Source organism: Canis aureus, chromosome 16 (assembly GCF_053574225.1).
Source record: "Canis aureus isolate CA01 chromosome 16, VMU_Caureus_v.1.0, whole genome shotgun sequence".
Taxonomy (NCBI): domain Eukaryota; kingdom Metazoa; phylum Chordata; class Mammalia; order Carnivora; family Canidae; genus Canis; species Canis aureus.
In genome coordinates, this window is record NC_135626.1 from 39110987 (window position 1) to 39134840 (window position 23854).

Genomic DNA, 23854 nt, shown 5'->3' on the forward strand with positions numbered 1-23854 from the left:
GGGTTCAGTGCGGAGAGGAAGAGTTTATGGGTCTGTGTTTCTCACGTCGCCAAGCTCTGAGAGGGAACAAGAGGGGGCAGGTGACGATGGGGGTCTGGGAAAAGGTGAGAAAGAAAGCAGGGGAGGGATGCCTGGGTGGCTCAGTGGTGGGACACCTGCTTTTGGCTCAGGTCCTGATTCTGGGATCTGGGGTCGAGTCCCGCATCAGGCTCCCTGCGAGGAGCCTGCTTCTCCCTCTGCCTGTGTCTCTGCCTCTCTCTCTCAGTCTGAATAAATAAATAAATTAAAAAAAAAAAAAAAAAGAAAGCAGGGGAACAGTTTGTTCTAGAATTGCTCAGAAAAAGCTCATGCTATTCTAGTCTCAGCCAGTTCAGGGAAAGAGATGGCCACGTTGTCCTGCTGTCCCAACAGCTCCATGTCAGAGCCCCTGAGTGTACATAAGGGTTGCCCAGAATTCCCTTGGCTTTTTTTTGTTCCTTAGTGAGAGTCACCATGATGACTTTTGCAGTGACCTTTATCTTGGTGAGGTGGCGAGGGCATCTGGAAACTTGGACTGAAATAGCCTCTGTGGTAAAAGCAAAGGCCGGAAATAGTGATGCTGATCTCAGGGCAAGTGATGAATGAGAAGTCCAGAGTGCCTGCGCCCCACCGCTCAGACCGAGCTCACCACTGGGTCAGTCCTACATAATTCACAATGGAATTTGTACATTTTATTTTAATTAAGTTTAATCAATCAATCAATTTTAATTAGGTTTAATCAATCAATTTTAAATAAGTCTAATTAATTAAGTTTAATTAAGTTTACTCAATTAATCTTAATCAATTAATGTGTGTAGGAGGGTAAGCTTTATTTCTACTCACACTCTTACAACTTTGCATAAAATTGTGTCTCTACTTCAGAGATGGCAGGTACTATAATAAGCGATGCACCCCTATGCATAACACAGTGAATTTTATGTCCCCCACTGCTTTGGGGGAAGGGAGGTCACAGCATACATTTTGAGAGACTCCACAACAGTTGTCTGGCACTCTGGTACAGAAAGGATTTGGTTCAATTTCTTGCTGGCTTAAGATACTAAAAGGCACATAAAGTTTGGTTGCTCATCCCCTCTGGACTGGGGTGGGGCAGAAGGTGGATATAGGGAGGTGATCTGGGACAGAGGGGCAGTCCCTGGGTGTGTGGGCTCAAGTTCTTGTTGACAGAGGTAGTTGATCCTGAGTGGCTGCTGGGGTGGCTGAGGGTAGCCTGAGTGCTCAGGCTGGGTGGATGTTGCCCTGGTGGCCTTTGTCTACCCAACACACCTCTTCACTGCTCTGAAAACAGAGGAGGGGATCTCCTTCTGCCCCTGCCCCCGGAATCACTGGCATTGATGATGTTCCTGCTGAAATCTTCCTTGATGGTGTGAGGGCAGCCTCAGCTGAGGCTGTGTCCATCCTATCATGGCCCTTGAAAAGCAGACCACACTGGGGCCTTCCTAGACCATGGATGCCATTGACCAGAGCTCATGTAGATGATAAGGGCTGAGTATAAGGGCTTTCTTTGCAGGTCACAGTAGTGCTTGGCAAGGACTCTGGTGCCTGCAGCATCTTCATCTCCACCAGCCTGAAGTCCCTCCTATCTAAGCACCAAATTACATATCCATTAAGCCACTGCTTCACCCCATTTGTCTTCAATGCAACCAGGTCCTGGATCCAAGAGGACCTGGATCCAAGAGGACCCTCCTGAGTTGGAGCATGTGAGCAGGCTCATGCTTGGAGCTGAGAGCCACTCAGCAGCCCAGGTTCCGTGATGCCTTCCAAGAGGCTGCCCATGATCTCCCACTCAAGGGCTGCTGGTTGAGTGCTTAGAGTTTGTACACTTTGGTTATTAGAAAGCCCAGTCTTTATGCTTGTTTAGCTTGAGACCATCTGTTGTGGTGGAAGAGTAGGGTTTCCAGCCTCAGCTTGGCCAGCCAAGTTTCCAGGAGCCCCTCTCTTATTTCCTCCACTGGGGATTGAACCAGATGATCTTGGATGCCCTCTCTGGCCTCAGAGTTGGGGGATTTCAGTGACCATCTCCAAGAGGAGTGGAGAGATTCAGAGAAGCTTAGTTTATGCACATCTAGGAAACCCTAGTAGAGCTTTGGACAGAAAGAAAACACAGGAGGAGTCTTGAAACCATCCTTTCCACTCATTTGTTTAAGGAGACCATGTCTGCTTCTTCCTCCTCCTCTTATACCTTCTCCATGGCATGCAAAGCCCTTTTCAACATGGCTCATTCACCACCTCTGGCCTCAATCTCTGACTCCCACCTGTCCCCAGAGTATGCCATTCTGGGCCAACTTTGAGTTCTCCCAAAGCACTGTTCATATTCATTCTTCTGAGCTCTTCCACATGCTCTTCTCTCAAGGAGAGAAGGGTCTTTCTTCCTCAGTTAGAGTCCAGCTCATCATTTAGGAACCAGCTCTAGTAGCCCTCAGTTCCTTTAGAATTTCTGGTGCCTCAAGCCCAGAGTATGCCATTCACACCCGATGCCCACACCATGTGTTCACAGTGCTATCATAGCACCTCTCAATCTAATATTTATCCTAGGCACGTATGCATCTTTCATCTCCACCAGGTTACAACTAAGTGGCAGCTTATTTATTTCTTAGATGCTTAACACAGCACCTGGCATATTCCTGATGCTCAAACCAGTGGATATTAAATCAACTAAAGCAATTTTCTGTTGATTTGACCTCAAACAGGATTCACCCAGAGCTCATGAAATAGTGGCCATTCTTTGGTACAGCTAGGGAGGAGATGGGCAGAGGAGAGAAGCTTAATGGGCCTATCCATACCTAACTGCATGGCCACCTGCTCCCCCTCCTCAAAGTTTAATGTCAGCTTTGGCTTCTGAGTAAAACTCATGGGGTCTGTACTCTGGGAAGGCTTCCAGACTGATAAGGCTGGTCAGCAATTTCAAGGATCTTATCCTACTGTTTGAGAAAGGAAGGAAGCTGATACTTATTCAGACTCTGCTATATCGCCAGACCTGGAATCACCTCATTTAATTTCCCAACAATCCTATGAGGTAAATACTCTGATGCCCATTCTACAGATGAAGAAATAGAAACTGAGAGAAGTTAAGGACTTTCCCAAAGGGGACGGATAGTTAGTAGCAGAGAGCAAGGAATGGAACTCCCCCATCCATCCTCTTTCCCCTAAGTAGCACTAACTGGTAACCAGAACCCAACTTTACAACTACTGAAAGTCCCAAAATTGAATGTTTCTGAAGCCAATACACCAGCAAAAGTGGAAGCCCCTTACAGACTGGGTATCCATATGACTCAGTTCTGAAGCCAAGTCTTCACGTCCATTTCTGATTGGTGAAGAGTAGGTCACATGCTTGTGTCCTAACTTCAAGGGAGCCTGGGAGTCGGAGTTCTTGACGTCTTGGGGAGGCAGGACCATAACAAGGGAATTTCCTCCAGAAAGGCCAATTATAAGATGATGGGCATTTACAAATTTGACAGATGTTCACGACACTGACTTACCTTAAATGTCACACCAAAGGAAGTTACTTTAGATGCCGAATACATTTTGCTTTCAAATCCTGCTCCTTTCTTAAAATGTAGTTTGAAGGAAGAAGTTTTATTACACAATTTTTGGGGATATAATTTACATATAGTAAAGTTCACCTAGTTTAGTGTACACATCTAGGGGTTTTTATAAATGCACATAATTGTGTAACTAGTACCACCAAGCAAGACACAGTATATAACAGTTTCATCGCTCCCTATAGTTTCTGAAGCAAAGACCTTTTAAGCAAAGAACAAAAATGGAGCTGAAGAGATCCTCTGTGTAAATATCAACATATGCATGCAGAGCCTTGGCTCCCGTCCTAGGGGTAGAGAAAGACAAAGATTGCTAGAAATAGATTGAAATGGTCAAAAGTATAATCTTTCAAATGTCAGATTTAGGGCTTAACACTAGAAGAAGGATGAGGTTAAGTATTGTGGTTCTAGCTCATTGCATGAATTCCTGCTTAGTTGGACAGGCAAGCTGTACCTCGAACAAATGCATAGCTTCCCACAGATTCAGGTAGAACAAGGTCTCTGACCTTCTGACCACACTCCTTGTCAAGCAAATGAAGGGCACATGGTGGGTCTGTGTCCCCACTTCTGCATCATGCTCTAGGTCACAGGATCTGGAAACCCCTGAGTTTACGAAGTGGCCAAAGACTAACATTGTGCAGGCGTGGTGGTGTGGACTTGGCTTGGGTGTGCAGGCAGAGGAGGAGGAGGAGGAGGGGAGTGCACTGCAGGCCTGGGCTGGGGGCTGGAGGGAAGCTCTCCATGGAGTTTAAGAAGTCTAATTTTGAATATGGCCTTTTAGGTTATTACAAAATATGCTTTTCATTATGGGAACATAGATCCTCAAAAAGGATAGAACCTCTCTTATTTAACAGTTTATTAGCTTGATTTATAGCATAAATATCTGGGCATGTGCTATGTAGGCCTCCATTGGTTGGTACTCTTGCCCAGGCCCCCGCAAGTGTTCGAGGCAGGCCTAAATGAACGCATTGAGCTTCCTCAGAGATAGTTACTAAAGCTTCCTGCAGGCCAGGCTCCCTGGTGGTAGCCTGGTGCTCTTCTCCTGGGGAGGTGAGAGAGGAAGAGAATGAGCAAACATTTTTAGATGTTAACCATGTGCTTGAATTTGACTGGGGCCCAACTCCCCTGACTGGTGGGTTTATCATCATCAATTTAAGATAAGGAAAAGGAGGCTTAGGGACGTGTAAGTGCCTCTGTGTCCAAGCTGGGATTCCAGCCCAGATCTATGGAGCTGCAGACCAAGAGGTGCCCCATGTTGCTACTAGGGAGTTGCAACTTGCTTCTGCCCTCCCTCTCACCAGGAATTGTATAGGGCAAGGAGTCAGTCACTTAGATGCATTGGAAAGAGGCCTGCGCCATGGCTTTGCAAGGGAGGGTAGTGGGAATCCTTATGTTTCCAGGACCTTCACTGAGTTTACCCTGTTTTTTTCCCCAAGCATAAAAGGGCAGGGTATAGGTTGCTAGGGCAGGGAGAGTGCAAACAGGTAAAGGAGGTACATGGGAACTGGCTGTGGAGAAAGGGAGGAGTGGAGGTTTCTGCACAAAACCTTTGGCTTTAAGTCATTCCTGATTTGTTTTTAAAGATTTTATTTATTTCTTCATGACAGACACACAGAGAGAGGCAGAGACATAGGCAGAGGGAGAAACAGGCTCCTTGTGGACAGCCCAATGCAGGACTTGATCCTGGGACCCTGGGTTCACGCCCTGAGCCAAAGGCAGACGCTCAGCCACTGAGCCACCCAGGTGCCCCATCATTCCCGATTTCAAATCCAGGTCCCACTATGAGCTGATCGTTTGACCTGATCTTGACAGAGTTGTTAACTACTTTGGAACCTCAGTTTCAATACGATCACTCACAGAGTTTTCTCTGAGTCTCTGGGAAGATGACCCGAGACAGAATCAGTGAGGCACCTGGCCTGGAGCAGAACCTCCCTGACACTCCGTCCACCCTTCTCCTTCTTGTTGACTGAATCAGCTAGCGCATTTTGGCATTCTGTAGATCTCTACAGCTGAGAAATCTAAAAATAAACTTGAATTATGGTGGGTTTAGCCTTGAGGTCTCTGACAAGTACTTCTGTGTAAATAGCAGAAGTGAAAAAAAAAAGGCCATTTCTAGTATTTGAAACCCAAGTTAAAGAACTGTCATCATGTGGGCAACTCATAGAGGAGAGGTGGGGGTGGTAAGGGCACAGATTTGGTATTTTTTCTTTGTTGTTTTTGTTTTTGTTCTGTGATGATGTGTGGGACTCTCCAGGGACATGTGTCACAGGGCTCTAAGGAGAAGGGGGAGGTGAAGGTGCAGCAGGTGGGAAATTTGATTCTGTCCCTGACGTTATAGGACAGACTTGGGGGAAGGGGGAGTGTAGGTCAACGAGTGGAAAAGGGGATCTCACACTCAAAGGTCCTGTGGCTATAATGCCCTTCATACATCTGGCTTCAGGTCACGATTGAGCAAGTTCCTTAATTCTTTTTCAGTGAGATTCTGAAGAAAGGCAATCTTTGGGGACTTGCCTTATTCCTGAAATGCCAGTATTTCTGAAACTTAAAGTGGGTAGGTGTCGGGGCACCTGTGTGGCTCAGTGGGTTGAGTGTCTGACTCTTGGTTTTGGCTCAGGTAATGATCTCAGAGTTGTGAGATCAAGCCTGGCATTGGGCTCTGCACTCAGAGAGGGGTCTGCTTCTCTCTTTCTCTCTCTGCCCCTTACCCCCACTCACACGTCATGCTTTTTCTCTCTAAGATAAATAAATAAATCTTAAAAAAAATAAACTGGGTGGAAGTGTGTGCTTGTGGGTCACAGAAACTCATGAAAAGGGAAAGTGAGAGGCTGACCATGGCCCACACTGATGGGAGTCACAGTTTTTTGTCTAATTGTTATTTTTAACAAAACACTTTCCTACCTGTCAAATCTAATGTTCGCTCTTCCTACAATCCATGTTTTATAGTCTCAGAGAGAAGTGAATTTCTCCATGGTCCTAAGAGAGCCAGGACTTGTACTGACTGCCTCCTTCTTTATACAGGACTGGCACTGGCCATCCCAAGAATAGTATGCAAGTTGGGCTCAGGACCTGAGACCTGGGGAATCCAAGTTACCCAGACTTCTGCCCTGTGACCTTGACTTCTGCAGCTCTTTTTATTTTTTTTTATTTTATTATTATTTTTTTTGCAGCTCTTTTTAAAAAAAAATGGATATAATGACATTGTCTGTCAGTGTTTTGTTTTGTTTTGTTTTTGGTAAAGGAGTCAGTAACCTAATAAAAACATACCATACCATGCTCGACATGGCATTGATCTAGAACTCTCTGAGGTGACAATGGACAACCACATTACCTCCTGTTCCCATTGCACATAACCAGAGGGAAGGAATTTAAATGTCAGTAAGAGTTTATGGGATAGAACCAAGGGGGAGCTTCCTGATTGTAGGGGGTTGTAAGAGCTACTGCAGGATGGAAGTGACACCTTTCCAGTCCCTGAGCTTCCAGCACCTTTTGGTGTTTGCCGAATACCAGCACCTCTCACCACTTGCTGGTGCCTATATTCATCGTCCTTGAGCCAGCTCAAATGCCCTCCCACTCCCCCAACTGGACTTCCCAGCATTCCCATGAAGAATGACGGTGAGCTTTTCTTCCCTGCTTCAGAGGGTGACTCTGGTACTTCTATTCAGCACCCATTTTGTTCCCCCTGACCTTAAGCCAAACCCCTGAATTCCTCCCTGTCCTGAGTGCTCAGAGGGCAGGGATGGGTCTCATTCATCCTTGTCACCGATATCTAAGGCAGCACCTGGCACATAGTACCCACTAAAGAAATGCTGCACTTCACCATGAGTTGCCTGTTAGTGTTTTTTTCTTTAAACTTTATTAAATTTGAAAACTCAAAAAAAAAAAAAATCTTGAAAACTCAATCCCCAGTGCCAGCATGCATATAAAAATAAGGACTCTCATGCTCCGTTGGTAGGAGTGTAAACAGGTTCAACTTTTCTGGACAGTAATTTGAATTACTTTAAATTTGTATGCCTTTTGGGATGCCTGATTGGCTCAGTGGTTGAGCATCTGCCTTTGGCTCAGGGCGTTATCCCAGGGTTCCAGGATCGAGTCCTGCATCGGGCTCTCTGCAGGGAGCCTGTTTCTCCCTCTGCCTATGTCTCTGTCTCTGTGTCTCACATGAGTAAATAAATGAAAAATCCTTAAAAAAAAAAAAGAATTTATATGCCTTTTGACCATATCATTTTCTTTTATTTTCTCTTCCCTTCCCTCCCCACCCCCTCTCCTGCCTTCCTAAGGGATTAGTGAACCGCTTTTCATAAAGATATTGCTGTTGTTATATTCCTAGCTGTGTTTTAAACAATAGCAAAAACAGAACCAGTATTAATATGGGTCTGGATAAATAAATTGTGGTTTATATCAGAGAATACCAGATAGCTATGACAATCAATGATATATAAGTGTGTATCAATCAAGTAAGCAAAGTGACAAAACCCCATTACAAAATAGGAAGCATGGTATGGTCCCAATTTTGAGGAAAACATAAGGATATACCCATGGGGAAGTGTCTGGGAAGGTTTACATCCAAATATTTCATCCATCACACTACCTTTTTATGGGTGGTGGGATTTTAGGGGATTTTAATTTTCTTCTTTTTATTCTTCTGAATTTTCTCAATTTCCTACAATGAACATGTATTACCTTCAGAACATGGCAAAACATCTTCAAGTGTCTTGAATTGATCCTCTAAATCCTTGGTTCTCAAATTCTGAAAACTGCATAAACAAAATTTAAAAGTAGACAGTTAGGGTCAGAGGCACTGTTGGAAGTTCTCTGGGCCAAGAAGTTCTCAGACATTTTTTAAAAAAAGATTTTGTTTATTTGACAGAGACAGAGCACAAGCACATGAGAGTATAAGCAGGGGGAGCAGCAGAGGGAGAAGGAGAAGCAAGATCCCCTCAGAGCCAGGATCCTGACATGGGATTTGATCCCAGGACCTTGAGATCATGACCTGAGCCAAAGGCAGATGCTTAACTGACTGAGCCACCCAGGCGTCCCAGGTTCTCAGACTTGGTTGCATGTTTTGAGTTACCCATGGATGCTTCAATATTCTGTTGCTCAGTCTACATCCTATGCCAATAAATCAGAATCACTGGGGTGGATCCAGGCATGAGTGTATTACATCTGCCCAGGTGACTCTGATGTGCAGCCAGCTCTGAGAACTGCTGTTGAGTCACATTGCTCAACACAGCCGCCACTAGCCACGTGTAGTGATTTCAATTTAATTACAATTAAATAAAACTAAATAAAAGTTAAAAATTAGTTCCTTAGTCACTGGCCACATTTTAAGTGCTCAATAGCCACATGTGGTTAGTGGCTACCATACTGGACAGCACAACTGTAGAGCTACCCCTTAATTTGCAGGATGGGAGACCAGAAAGTCCTCCTTGTAGCAGGGTTGATGCTTGTGGAAGGAGAAGGTCCCTCTTCTTGCTGCTCCAGGGCTACAGAACAGATCTGCCTGGGCCGTCAATAATCTTGTGCCTAGAAAGTTCCTTCTGCTTTCTTGTGTGTTACCCCATCCTCCACCTTGAGCTTGGGGAAACTTTATGCCACATGTTTATTTTCAAGGGCTTGACAGGCCCAGGACCTTCTGATCTGTTCAGCCTGGTCAGGCCAGCAGGCACGCTGTTGACATGGAATCCAAGGGCTCAGGGGAGAGTAGAATAGGGCTGTGTTTTCCACGGCTGCTGAGAAAGGTAAGTGAGGCTGATAGAATAACAAAAAGCCACTTCAAAACACATCAGAAAAAGTCAGAAAGCAGAGGCAATCAGAGGTTTGAGAGACACCCCCCCCAAACCCTGACAAAAGAGCAAAAACAAGTCACAGAGGAGCCTGCAGCCCTGATGGTTTCGAGACTGTCGCGGTTGCTGACTTGAGAACGGGCCTGTCCCAGTGGTTCCGTGAGGGGCCGGGAGCTGAGGCCTTGGGGGCTCAGAAACTTTACCTGAGTTCTGAGAACCTTGCAGCCAGGGAGGTGGGACAGTCCCTGAGTGCTCAAGGCTCTGGGAAGACAGAGGTGTGTCGGCATGGCAGGGCCAGGCTGGCTGGGTAAAAGAGCATGTTAGCCCTGAGACTGGCCACCTGTTAGGAAGCAGAATCCGCCCTAGCCCTGAGCTTTGGGGGCCTACTGCCTGGGAGGGAGAGGCCTGCATGGACCTGGTTCACCGTGGAATTCAAGGCCTAAGGCCACCCACATCCAGGAAGCCCCTCCTTCAGGATCTGACATGAGGAGCCAACCACAGAGACACCAAGCCTGGTGCTCCCTTCCCTGCCCCCATTTCCCAAACTGCTATAGGGCAGTGAAGTGTAGGGAAGGGAGCCTGGAGTCGGTGGACTTGGGTTTAAGTCCCAAGCACTGTCATTCACTTGCTGTGTGACCTTGGGCAGGTCGGTTTACTTCTTGGACTTTAGTTTCTTGACTCGTAAATTGTAGTGTTGGCATACACCAATGGTTCTCAAGCCGGGCTGCATATTGGAATAACCTGATGAGTTGTAAAAAGGAATGAGATTCTAACTGTTCTGGGATACAGCCTGGCCTCGGGGATTTTCAAGGCTCCTTGGATGATCCCAGTGTGTAGCCACAATTGAGAACCCTTGGTCTATCCAGCATGTCTCAGGTATAGCATACTTGAGCCATCTTGCTAAAATTCAGATCCTAATTCTATAGGCCTGGCATAGGGTATGAGAGTCTGCATTTCTTTGTTTTTTTTTTTTTTTTTTTTTTTTTTGAGATTTTACTTATTTATTTGAGAGAGAGAGAGCAAGAGAGAGTTAGAGTGAGAGCGAGAGAGAAACAGGAGCTGGGTGAAGGGCAGAGGGAGAAGCAGACTCTCTGCTGAGTAGGGAACCCAATTCAAGGCTCAATCCTGGGACTCTGGGATCATGACCTGAGCCACCCAGGTGCCCTGAGGGTCTGCATTTCTAATAAGCTCACAAGGAATGCCCATGGGCCACAGTTGGAGTAGTAGCAAGTCTATCTTTAATATTCACTTCTCTCTAGCAGCAACTCAATCTGGGTTTTATTTTTTGGAACTGGCATGGGTTGCGTATTTCTGCCAATAGATACCATCACTTCTAAATTCTTTCTTTTCCCTCCCTCCCTCACAAGAATCACTTAAATTCTCATTTGTCACTTGACTTCTCAATAGGTTTGAGTCAAATTTCCCTTCAGAGTAGAAAATGAAAGATAAAGCCAGACTATGATGTGAGTTCCAGGTGGGGCAGGGGCCATTTTACTGGTGGGAAAGACTCCACATTGCTGATAATAATAGATATTGAGCTCCCACTTCTGTGAGGTACTGTTCAAGTGCTTTATATAAGTTGTCTCATTTACTCCTCACAACAACTTCATGATAACTACTAATAATGCCCCATGTTTACACATGAGAAAGCTCCAGCTTAAAGAGAATCAGAAATTTTTCCAAGCAAGGAGCAGTTTGGGACTTGAACTCTGGTGTCTGTGTTGACTAGACCATGTAGGGCAGGATTAGTATTTGAGCTACATGCCTGGCCAGACCTAACCAGACCCAATGAGATCCAACTAGACCCAACCAGATTCCACAAGACTCAACCAGACCTGACCAGACCTGGCCAGACCTGACCAGATCCAACCAGACCTGATCAGATCCAACCAGACCAACCAGACTCTACCAGACTCAACCAGACCTGGCCAGACCTGACCAGACCTGACCAGATCTAACCAGACCAGCCAGAATCTATCAGAGTCAACCAGACTTGACCAGACCTGACCAGATCCAACCAGACCCAACCAGACCTAACCAGACCTGACCAGACCCAATCAGACCTGACCAGACCCAATCAGACCTGACCAGACTCAACCAGACCAAGCCTCTTGGCACCAAGTTGTTGGCAGGAAGAGGGGTGGGATGGGGTTTGCATGAGTTTAGTTTAGTCAAACAACTTTCTCCACTCACCTTTCATATCTCCTTAAACAGAAAAGGAAGAGTGGTAATAGCTTTCCATCCCTACCTGCTGGGGCCAGGCTTCCGGGTTCTTGCATAGAGTTTGGCACCTGGATTCATACTTTTCCCCACTTGGCTGCCTGTCCCTGCATCAATCTCTGCTTCCTGCATCTTTTTTCTACTTGTATCATTTTCTTTTTTTCCAGGGGAACACGCAGTGTGTCCAGGTTTGTGACTATCTTAATCTTCCTTTTGTAGGCGTGTCTAGGAGCCTAGAGCAAGGCTTATCCCCACCCCACCTCCCAAACAGTGCCACAAAGAAGCTTGTCTGAGGCTACCAAGATTGCTACAGACTCTAAACATCTCAGATTCTACTGGGTTCTTAGCCAATATGGTAGTCAACAGCCCAGCCCAATAGTTTTCATAACTTGACCCAACCCAGCTTCTTACTTCCTGATATTAGGGATATGGGCTTAGAGTGGGATAAGGAGGTGAGAAAGAAAGAATGAAGATGTTTTCATTCTCCTACTAGAGCTTGAGATCCTGGAGATGAGGACTTTGTCTTTTCACTTTCATATTCCCAATACGAGATGATTGTTATTCCATAGAATATGGTGCTGGGCAGACAGATTCATAATGCTTGTTATGCCCGAAGGAAGGTGACTCGGGCACATTTTCTTCTTGCACTGAATGACTAACAGCACTGATAGCTCGTCCGGCTTGGCAACATAGTCACCTGGCACAGATTGAGTTTGTGAGGTCCCCGGAACCCTGTGGGCACAGTTACTGGGAAATCTTTCTCTTTCACCACATCTTCTCAGGTTCTGCAGCAGATCAGGAAGGTGAGGTTTTCCTTGACATGCTGGGTATGTGGTAGAATGCTCACATTGAGAGCGATCAGGAGATGCCTGGCCTGGCACTAGTTAGGCAGCCCTGGGGTTATAGACTGTGGGAGTGACGAGATCCCTCTCTTCTTTACCTTCCAAAGAGGAGGCAAGGGGGAAGGGGTCATCCTATTCTCAAAATTGGGTTTGGATATCTGGGATGAAAAGGTAGAGGGTTTAATCCACATGGAAGAGTTTTCTTCTGCAGATAGCTTTTCTCTCATCATTAAGAAAGAGAGAGAGAGAGAGAGAGAGAGAGAGAGAAATCAAATACGCCCAAGTATTGAATGTGCTCAAGAATCTAAAGTGATTTTGCACTGGTCATTTGGACCCCAGTCAGGGAAATGTTCCCATGTATTCAAATTTTTTTTAATAATAAATTTATTTTTTATTGGTGTTTAATTTGCCAACATACAGAATAACACCCAGTGCTCATCCCATCAAGTGCCCCCCTCAGTGCCTGTCACCCATTCACCCCCACCCCCCGCCCTCCTCCCCTTCCACCACCCCTAGTTCGTTTCCCAGAGTTAGGAGTCTTTATGTTCTGTTTCCCTTTCTGATATTTCCTACCCGTTTCTTCTCCATGTATTCAATTTGTGTAAGAAAATGTTCTTGCGTTAACTCGTTAAGACTGTCTTATGTCTTGAGTCTTACAAGAAATAAGCCAATGAGAGGTATGGCCCCACGGCTAAGGTGCCTGTTCTGGTGGGAGTGGGTCCAGCAAGAAGGGCATTAGTTAGGAGAGGCCCCAAAACAAGACCCTCTGTGATTCAGGTGGATGTTCCTGCTGGGGTCACATTATTATTATTATTTTTTAAGATTTTGTCTACTTATTCATGAGAGACACGGAGAGAGAGAGAGAGAGAGAGAGGCAGAGACACAGGCAGAGGAAAAAGCAGGCTCCCTGCAAGGAGCCTGATGTGGGACTCGATCCTGGCTCTCGGGATCATGCCCTGAGCTGAAGGCAGATGCTCAACTGCTGAGCCACCCAGGCATCACTTGGGGTCACATTATTGCTGTAGACCCAACTCTCTTCCTCTGGCTTTCCTGGGAGGTGGGTGGGCTGTGAGGTTAATCCACTTACACCATCTCCTCTGAAAGCATTATCCAGTCCAGGGGGATGAAAACTGGTGATTGGAGGTATTTCTATCTCCTCCTTCCATCAATAGCTGCTTTTCTGTATTTTAATTGCTGGGGTTAGAGCTTTTGATTGTGTGGAACCATGAGGTGGGCCCCGGGGAGTGGATTAATTAATCTTTCATTTAACAAACATCTCTCCTGGAGTATCCATCTGCTCCCATGACTTTTATCTATATGCTGCTGACTTTTAAACCTATTTCTTTGTTTTGACCTCTCTCCTTCACATTAAGCTCACACTTCATCTTTTTTGAGATTTTCTTTTCTAAGCCCACATTTCTAACAAAAGAAAAAAAGAGAGAAAGAATGGATATTGCATGTAAATGATTGCTGTTAGCTTACGGAAGTTGTTCTGCAATACATATTCAGTGACTCTATTTCCAGGTGCAGAAGCTGAAGCCACCAGACAGGCTAGATTTGCCTAAAATCTCAATAGAAAATCTGTGGCAGTGACACCGTCCTGAGATCACTCGCATCAGACATAAACCAGGTACTCCAAAGGAAAAAAAAAAAAAAAGGAAAGGACAAGAAAATTCATATCAGAATTAGAATTGGATCGAGGGCTTCCCCGCTCAAAGCTGCGAAGAGAGCCTTAAAACTATGGCAGGGCCGCCCGGGTGGCTCAGCGGTTTAGCGCCGCCCTTCAGCCCAGGGCACGATCCTGGAGACCCGGGATCGAGTCCCACGTTGGCTCCCTTCTTGGAGCCTGCTTCTCCCTCTGCCTGTGTCTCTGCCTCTCTCTGTGTCTCTCATGAATAAATGAATAAAATCTTAAAAAAAAAAAAAAAAAACCTATGGCAATGGAATTGATGCCTGTCCTCTTGGGTCCTTCTAGTTAGACACAGTCTGCCTTCCCCAAGGGAGTGAGCTCTCCTTCACCCTCCTCTCCCCTGCACCTTCCAGCCCAGTGGGTGGCAAGACCAGGGGCTCAACAGGGATGTGGGGGGTTGAATCTGGTGGTTAAAGCTGACTTGTGAAACTCTTGGTTGTAAACAGCATTAAGTGAGGGCACCTGGCCCCTCCCATCCTCTCCACTCAACTGTGTCCGAAAGGCTTGGCCCAAATCTCACCATTTTTAAAAAAAGATTTTATTTATCTATTCATGAGAGTCACAGAGAGAGGCAGAGACATAGGCAGAGGGAGAAACAGGCTCCCTGTGGGACTCGATCCAGGACCCCGGGATCATGACCTGAGCCAAAGGCAGACGCTCAGCCGCTGAGCCACCCAGGTGCCCCTCAAATCTCACCATTATTTTTTTTAAGATTTTATTTATTTATGACAGACAGAGAGGGAGAGAGAGGCAGAGACACAGGCAGAGGAGGAAGCAGGCTCCATGCAGGGAGCCCGACGTGGGACTCGATCCGGGGTCTCCAGGATCCGGCCCCGGGGTGAAGGCTGCGCTAAACCACTGAGCCACCGGGGCTGCCCAAATCTCACCATTTTTAAGAAGACTTTCCAGATGAACGCAGTTTCTGATATTTGGAGCAACTCCTGTCTGTTCCCCTCATTTAGCAGCCCCTCCATATGCTAATTTATGTGGGAGGGGGCAGTGTGGCACATGGCTTGCAAGTGTGGGCTGTGGACATGAACCTCGTGTTTAAACTCCAGCTCCACCATTTTCTAGCCGTGTGCTCTCCAGTCATTCCTCTGAGCCTCAGTTTCCTTATCTGTAAAGTAGGTTGAGTAATAATTCCTCCCTCATAGGCTTGTCATGAGGATTAAGTGGGACAGGTTGTGCGGAGTGTTTAGTGCGTTGCCAGGCACACAAGACATTCTAGCTATTATTGTTGTAAGTTTTCACAACGAAATGTTTTGTTTCTCCACCTCTTTGAGGATGGTTACCTCACCTGCGAAGCAGAGGAAATAATATGCAATCGAAGTGGATTGTCATGACAACAAAATGAGAAGCTACATAGGAAAATGCTTTGTGAACCTTTTTAGGTTTGGGTGTGAAGTGTGACTGCCCCCAAGATTACACAGCTAGTACGAAGTGGCACCCTTGTGGAACCACCACACCCTCCCCCCCACTGGCACACACACACACACACACACACACACACCAGCAGGAAACCCACCTGGAAACCTCTGGGCGGCCTGACCCCTACTGGTGTCCTAGGGAAGTTGCTCTTTCTTCCAGGTCATCTGAGCAAGTGCTCAGGTCCCGTGCAAGGCATGGGCCTCCCCCTCAAGAAGCTTACAGAGAGAAGTGTGAACAAGCCTTATTCTCAACGAGGCCAGGTGACACAAAAGTGGTGGCAGCAGAGGGGCAGAAGGAGGGGGAAGATTGGGAGTGAAGTTTCAAGGGCGGACTGGCATCAGAGCTGGTCTCTGAAAGAGGAGTAGCATGTTAGTTTGCTCGGGCTGCCCTAACAAAACACCACAGACCGGGTGGGGTACACAGCAGAATTTTGTTTCCTCACAGCGCTGAAGGCTTGAAGTCTGAGAACAAGCTTTTGGCAGGATTGGTTTCTTCTAAGATCTCCCTCTTTGGCTTGCAGAAGGCTGTCTTCCCGTGGTGTCCTCACACGTTCACCCTTCTGTCTGTTGCCCATGTTCTAACCTCCTCATCATGTAAGGATGCTAGTCACACTGGGTTAGGGCCTGCATGACCCTTGTGACAGAATTTGACCTTAATTACCTCTTTAAAGGTCCCATCTCCAAATTCATTCTGAGGTCCTCTGGTTTAGGACTTCCACATATTAATTTGGCGCTGGGGAAAATTTAGCCTCTAACAAGTAAGATGTTTTCTTCTTACATTTGCTCAATTACAAAAACAAAATGTGGTGAAATTTTGAGAAGCATGGAAAGGAAATAAACCACGAAGAGATGACCATATCTGCCCAATCTTTTTTTTTTTTTTAAAGAAAAGAATATATGGCTTTCAAAATGGGTATACAGCACCTGCTGTTTTGTACCTATTTTCACTTGACAAATACATCATGAACTTTCCTCCTTATAATTAACTTTCCTTCCACAACATCCCCTTAAAAGGCTGCATATTGGTTCATTCTAAGGATGTATTAACTGTGTTCACTCAGTGGGTGGCAGAATTTTGATTAGCCAAGATTGATAGCCAAGAAGTAGCCCTATGGGATGGAATAATACTTCAAGAGCACTGTGTTGGTGACACTTTAGCAAAGTGGAACCAGCCAGAAGAGTTCCCAGAATCAAGTTGATTACACTTACATGTATGCGTAATTTTTTTTTTTTTTTTGGTGGGGATAGACGTGGATGTGACAGTGCTATTTCTTCTAAGAAGTCCTGAGGTGGTCCTGAGAATTGAGCCAGCTGTACAATTTATATCTGACTCATCAGAATCTCAGTGACACCCCACAGGGCAACTGAAATTCAATATTTGACTCTACAGGGTGACATGGAACTTAAAGACTTACTAGTTTTAATTGCGATGCTGCTTTTTTAAACAATGAGTAACTTTTAGTGATTGGTGATGATTATTTCCCCCTCTCTCTCATTCCCCTCTTCCTCTCCCAACTGTTTATCCCTGATGAAGAGAAGTCTCTGGTAACACAAAGCAAAGTGACAGAGATTTAGTAATAAAGATTGGTTTGTCTTGTTTCACACTGAAAACCCTGAAGGATCCAAAAGGGACGTGCAGGTTGGTCCAGGAGGGCTTCTTGGGGAGAAAGGAGGCAGGGAGCATATCTTCAGGATGCCCACCCACGGTGGTTTTTAAACAACCCAACAGACCATTCAAAAGAGAGACAATGCTTAACCCTGTTAATTTCAATAACTCAGACTTTCAAATTATGTGATAAAGCCCACAGAATCTTAGGTTTCACTTGTTCTGTCATGCAAGTGGAAGAAGAGGAAATGGGAATGGCTCTTTATGTGATTTGCTAGAAAAACCCACAGGATAGCATAGAAACCCAGAGGTGTCAGTTTCTAGATAATAGCCCATTCTTTTTTTTTTTTTTAAAGATTTTATTTATTTATTCATGAGATAGAGAGAGAGACAGAGAGACAGAGAGAGACAGAGTCACAGGCAGAAGGAGAAGCAGGCTCCATGCAGGGAACCCAATGTGGGACTTGATCCCGGGTCTCCAGAATTACGCCCTGAGCTGAAGGCGGACGCTTAACCTCTGAGCCACCCAGGCACCCCATAACAGCCCATTCTTAAGTAAGCAAATCTGTCAGAATTACAGACATTTTGGGAGGCTTCTTTCTTTCTTTTCTTTCTTTTTTTTTTTTTTACAGGGCATGGGAACCACGTCTATAGTCTTAGGAATCTTACTAGACCCTTAAAAAAAAACAATATATTTGTTTATTTGAGAGAGAGCGAGTGAGCGTGTGTGCATGCTCATGCGGGGAGGGCCAGAGAGAGAATCCTCAAGCAGACTCCTCACTAAGTGCGAGACTGTATCCCACCACCCACGAGATCATGACCTGAGCTGAATCAGACACTTAACCCACTGAGCCACCCAGGTGCCCCCTTACCAGACCTTTGTTGAGTGAATGCATCCAGGGACAGCTTTATTCTAACCAAGTCCAGCTAAGAACAATGATGGATACTCACACCAGTCCACACACTGCCCTGGAGAACAAGATTTATATTCTTGTAGAAATCTTCATCCTCACCCCTTATCAGACTTGATTCCTTGAATTGGTTTTCTGATGAAGAGTGGCACTTCTCTCTCCCTAGCTACAGGGCGGGACTGGGGTGCAGGGCAGAGGGAGGGGAGAGTCCATCTTTCGTAGTTCCTTCTTAGGGACTTATGTTCATGCTGATGGCTTGCATTTTGGAGGCAATTTCATCAGTTGGCATGATAAGGAAAGAAGCAGACCTGCTAAACTCAATTTTACTAGCAGAAATGGGAAAGAATGAAGAGAATTGATTTACTGTGAAGCAGAGCATGGATTCTTTTCGTTTGCTGGCACCATCCTTTGGGTCCCCTTTAATGATGAGAATTCTGATTTTCTTTAAGTCAGGGGATTAGATTTACACCCGTCTCCAGTGCTGTGAGTATGATAAAGGGTATGTAGACGATTTCCACCTTTAGGTGCTATTAGCCCCTCGACTATGGGGACCACATAGGAAAAGTAAATCTGGAAGGTTGGAGTTTATGTCAAACCTTTAATAAATCCACATCATGAAAACTCAATTAAGATGACTTGGTTTAAAAAAGGATTTACCACTTTGCAACAATTCACATAGACAGTTGTTCTGCATTTTATATCCTCCCCCCATGTCATTTTTTTTTTTTTTTTGAGACTGCACTGTGTGCCTAGCTCTGGAGGAAAACCACATAGGCCAGATCTCTAAGGCAGACTATGCTCCCCAATTCTGTGCAAGCGAGTTCTCTTGGTGTCTCTGCGCACCCACGTCCAGTGCCTGGTGAGATAGTCGTGGTACCCAGGAAAGTGGGAAATGCTGCTGAGGAACAGCGCCCACATTCCAGCAGTCATGCGGGGGCTGGCCACCCCTCTCCAAATGCCTGCAAGGCAATGTGTGCCAGGGCTAACACACCTCCTGCCCAAAGCCAGGTAGCCTAAGGAGGAAAGAGGGACAATGATGCTCCAAAGGCCCCATGCCGGCAAGGTGCCCAGGGCGAGGGTGGTCATTGGGACAGTTCTGCATCACTCAATTATGAAAGCAGACTCTAATTCACTTTCAGTAAAATAGAAGAGCCAGTTCCACCCCAAGGCAGAAGACGCTGTCAGTGGATGCAAAGTGAGATTGGGGTCTAGGAAGCAATAGTGTCTCCTCCCTGGCTCTGTCCTGGATGATTGACATGGCCCCATTTTACTCTTGTAGTCACCCTTCATGAGTCACTGGACTGTTATCCTGTCCGAGGAGTGCATATTCTCCTGGAAGGAAGCAGGGCATCGCTAGTGCCTTGAAGGGCTAAAGTCTAGGGCCTCAGATGAGTAAGGAGAAGGCATAAAGGGAAATGATAAGTGTGTATGTGACACAGAAGACACAGGGGTTTTGTTTTTTTGTTTTAGAGAGAGAGGGGGCACACACAAGTATAGGGCAGAGAGAGAGAGAGAGAGAGAGAGAGAGAGAGAGAGAATCTCAAGCAGACTCCTTGCAAGCTCAGAGCCTGACCCAGGGCTTGATCTCATGACTCTGAGATCATGACCTGAGCCAAAATCAAGAGTTAGCCCTAGGTGCCCTAAAAAACAGAGTTTGTCTCATTCCTCACTGAATATAAACTCCTGGGGGCAGAAGGTTTTGTGTTTTATTCCTTGATGAATCCCCAGCATCCCCAAGTCTGGGGCATCGTAGGAGCCCAGTAAATATTTATTCAATGAGTGCTTCTGAAATGCTGAGTGAGGGAGTCCTTCCAATGAAGGCTTCTCTGTGAAGTCTGATGGGGACAAAAGTGGTGTAAGGCAGGGTGCCTGTCATAAGGTCTGGCCAGATGCTAGCCTGATAACCACTTGGCATTTATTGGTTCATTCATTCATTCATTCATTCAAGGAACATTTCCTCAGCCCCTCTTCTGTAATATACTACCCATCACAAGCCGGGCTCTGAGGTTACCATGGTGACTCAGGGCGGTGGGCGGGGGGACCACAGTGTTTGATAAGCATTCATGGGGCTGGGGTGGGGCTGAGGAGAGGATTCAGGGAGTTCATGTCAAGGCCTACCGTTCCTCAAAGGCATGTTGGGGTCACCTACCAGCCACACCCCCCACTTTGTACTTCTCCACTACAGAACCCACTAAACATGACCTTCCCTCTGGCTAGTCCTTTGTTGCTCTTCCCAGCTCTTTTCCACCCCAGGGCCCAGCCCCATAGTCAATGTACAGCACAGATATGTGTTACTATTAATCCCAGTAAAATGTAAGAACAGTTCTCAGAGCTTTGTGACGTTATTGGTGCTGGTATGGCTAGGGGACTGTGACCCTCGTTTGGCTGCTGTTCCTTGGTCTGACTTTCTTGGGAACTTCTTGTGGGAGGGGGAGCAAGCTGGCTAGGATTGGACATTCCTGGGATCTCTATGTCATTGAAATACCACCTGGCCCCCATGGGAGACTACTGGGTGGTAGGCCCATGGACTCTGGCATAGCACAGAAACAGTGCCCTTCACAGGGCCACCTGAGGATGGGATCATTTGGAGTTATCCAGGTCCAGGCTGGAGGGGCTTTCACGGGGCAATATTGTGGTACCTTAGATCAGCAGGCATTACCACCCACACATTTGTTCTGATCTCATGATTCTTTCAGGCTTTGAATATGGAACGTCAGAACCCAGTCACGTGGCTGCCACCGAGAGAGACCATTAAAATGCAACTAGAATTTTGTTTTGGTACTTTTTACACATCAGCTGCAAATCTTTATAGGATTTTCCCCTTCCCAGGGTAAAGAGAGAGAAGAGGAAGTGAAAACAGGAGGGGAGAATTTTCTTATAGCACCTCTTGCCCTACAGATAACAACCGAAAACCCCTTTAGGTTTGGGCAGAGCCTTGTACTTTTTAGTAAATTGTGCCCATCCAGACTTTGGTTCTCAGAGCTCCCCGAGGCGGGAGGCAGAATTCTGAGCTGCCCCACTTTTCCTCTTATTTGCAGACAGGAGGCACTCCTGGAGCTGTAGGCATGGGCTGGGCGCTGGCTATTTGGGAAAAAGGAGGTAATTCTTCAGAGCTATTCTAGAAAGGCACTGGGAGTTTCTGAGCCTTTTCCGGAAAGCTCCTCCATACCTGGCAAAGAAAGGTCTGTGTGAACAGGGATCCCAGCTGAGTATCCTCTGGGTGGAGCCCTTTGGCCACAGAAGACAGAGGAGCTGTGGTCCCCAGCACTCCGGCACCATCTGCTGCTTGCTCTCAGCTGTGGGACTCTCCTGGAGGCTGGGGATCCCCCACCCCAAAGCCCAGGGACTTTGAGAGCTCCTAACTGTAGTATCTGCCTCCAATAAAAGGGTGACTTCTCCAGAGTCTGGTAGGCATATGTCCCAACTCTCTTGCTGCTTTAGGAGACTTTGTTGACAACTTGGCACACAGCACAGGCCGGTGGGAAGATGGGAAGGGTATGGAGGCCAATGGATGAGGCCCTGTTCTCCAATGCAGACAGATGGACACAAACTCAATACAAGGGCTAAATAGAGGGTTGGGAGCGGGGGAGGAGATGGAGTGCTAGAGGTGCTTGAGGTAGCCTCGTGTGGGAATCCCAGTGCCAAGTCCCAGGGCAGAGTATCCCGGCTCAGTGGCCCCTGTTCTGGGCACCATGTACTCTGTGCTGAGGATCAATAATGCACAATAGGGCAAGTGTCAAGCTCCAAGGTGGCCAGGGTGTTTGCAGTTTGGATGGTTCCATTTCCATGGCTCCTTGGGAAGACTCCATAGTGTGGCTCATTGAGCCTAGAGTAAGGGCCTGGGACATGGAGGATGGACAGGCGATTTGCTGGGGAGGGCACATTAAGGTGGCCCTCTCCTGCCTCCTGCCTCCTGCCTCCTGCCTCCTGAGGGTTTTGGCTTGTTTGGAGTTTGGGAGCTTGGCAGTGGAAGAGAGGCGAGGGATCAGGGTTGCTGGGAAGGAATGGGTTATTCCTTCCTTTGTTTGACAGATATCAAATGTAGGGCCACTGGGCATCTCCACTGGACTGCAGACCAAAGTGCTCAACAGAGAAGCATTAGGATCATTGCACAAGGGGCCCTCCCTCTGCTCCACACTCCAAGGTTTGCTGTCTCCCTCTTCTGAGCTCACTTGGTGGGTGGGTGGGGGGGCAAGTAAGTGACCCGTGCTGGAGGCATTCAGCCCATCTCTCTCCTCTGTCTCCAAGCTTCCATCTCCTTGGCCTGTACTTAGGTTCCCGTCCTCTCAGAATATACCCCATCTCCTGGCTGTCTAGTAAGCTGTCAGTAAATATTGGATGAACATGTGAAAAAGATTCATCACTGACTCCTCGAGGGGTCTCTGCTTACCATATTCTTTTCTGGAGAAGAAGCAGCTTGTTTTTGTCTATGTCTGAGGAAAAGATTAAGGACAGAGCTGGGAAGAAAATTGCACAGCAAATTTACACCTGGATCTGGGAGAGCTGAAATCCTGTCCAGATCAGGATCCAGGCTCAGGGGACACCCAGCCAGGACCACTGGGGATAACAGAGCAGTTTGCTGGTCTGAGACAGGAGGAAGAGGAGAAATGTTTGCAAACCGGGCCCTGGCATTGCAGGAATTTGCCTGGCCTCTGCGCTAGGGCCAGGTCAGTTGGTTTTCAGGTGAGTCTGGGAAGATTCTATCCAGGGAGATTCCAGCTTCTTCTGTCTTTCTAGGGTACAGCAAGTGGGGTGAATGATAAGGAGCAAAGATGCTGGGCAACGTCTCAGGGTGGCCACCTTGGACCCCAGAACCATGTTTGCAAATGAATAAAGCTCTGGTACAGAGTTGACTCAACTGCTATTCAACAACTACTCAAATTTCCTACAAGCTAATACCAAGTTCCTTGTCCGCGATCCACCCTTGGGGGTGGGGGAGGCCTTGGGTCTGGGATGAGCACTGGGTGGAGACCATAATGTAATGGGGCCTTACTGGTTTCCCTGGAGCCTTGAAACTGGCTGAGCAGGAAGCCTCCTGTTTAAAACTTACGTAAACAATCCTAAGCCTTTTCTGAGAGTGGGTGGGGGGAGCCTGGGGTGCATGTGAGGGTTGAAGAAGGGAGTGGTCATAGATGGCTGCCTCTTGTGGGCACTGGACCCACCCCTGATCCCCAGAGCGGGACCCTCTGCAGCTCAGAACCTGTCCTGGTGGCCTCTGGGCCTCCCTTGTGATCTGGGCACACGCCAAGGCCATAGGATGCTGATCAGCCCAACCCCGCTGTTGAAAGAGTCTCCATCACTTCATTTTGATGGCAACTTGAATTTTTTATCCTTCAAAGATCATCTGTTGGAAGGACATCCGCCTCTTGATACATCTCCCAGCCTGCCTGGGGGCAGCTCTGCAAAGCCAGTGTCTTCGCTTCAGGCCTGCGTGTTCCGACGCCAGCTCTGGCACCAGCAGGGTGGGAAGATGAACAAAATTATTAAGCTCATGAGTTGAAAGGACAATTAATTCCTCTGTGGAAACTTTTGTTTCTTCTCTTCCTGGGTAACTTCAAATGTGTTAATCTAGGACTGTCTTTGGCTTCGTAACAGGTCTCATTCATAGCAGTCGTGTGGGTTTTTTAAGCTTTATTTTTCATTAGCGTGTAGTACATGTGAACTTTATATAAATATAAACTGAGTTTTGAAAAATGGAAGAATTAGCCATCACCTCTAATCTTACCACAAACACACTCGATCCAGTTTCACTTCCAGTCCTCATCCAAATGTGTATTTAATTATACATAATATGATCCCA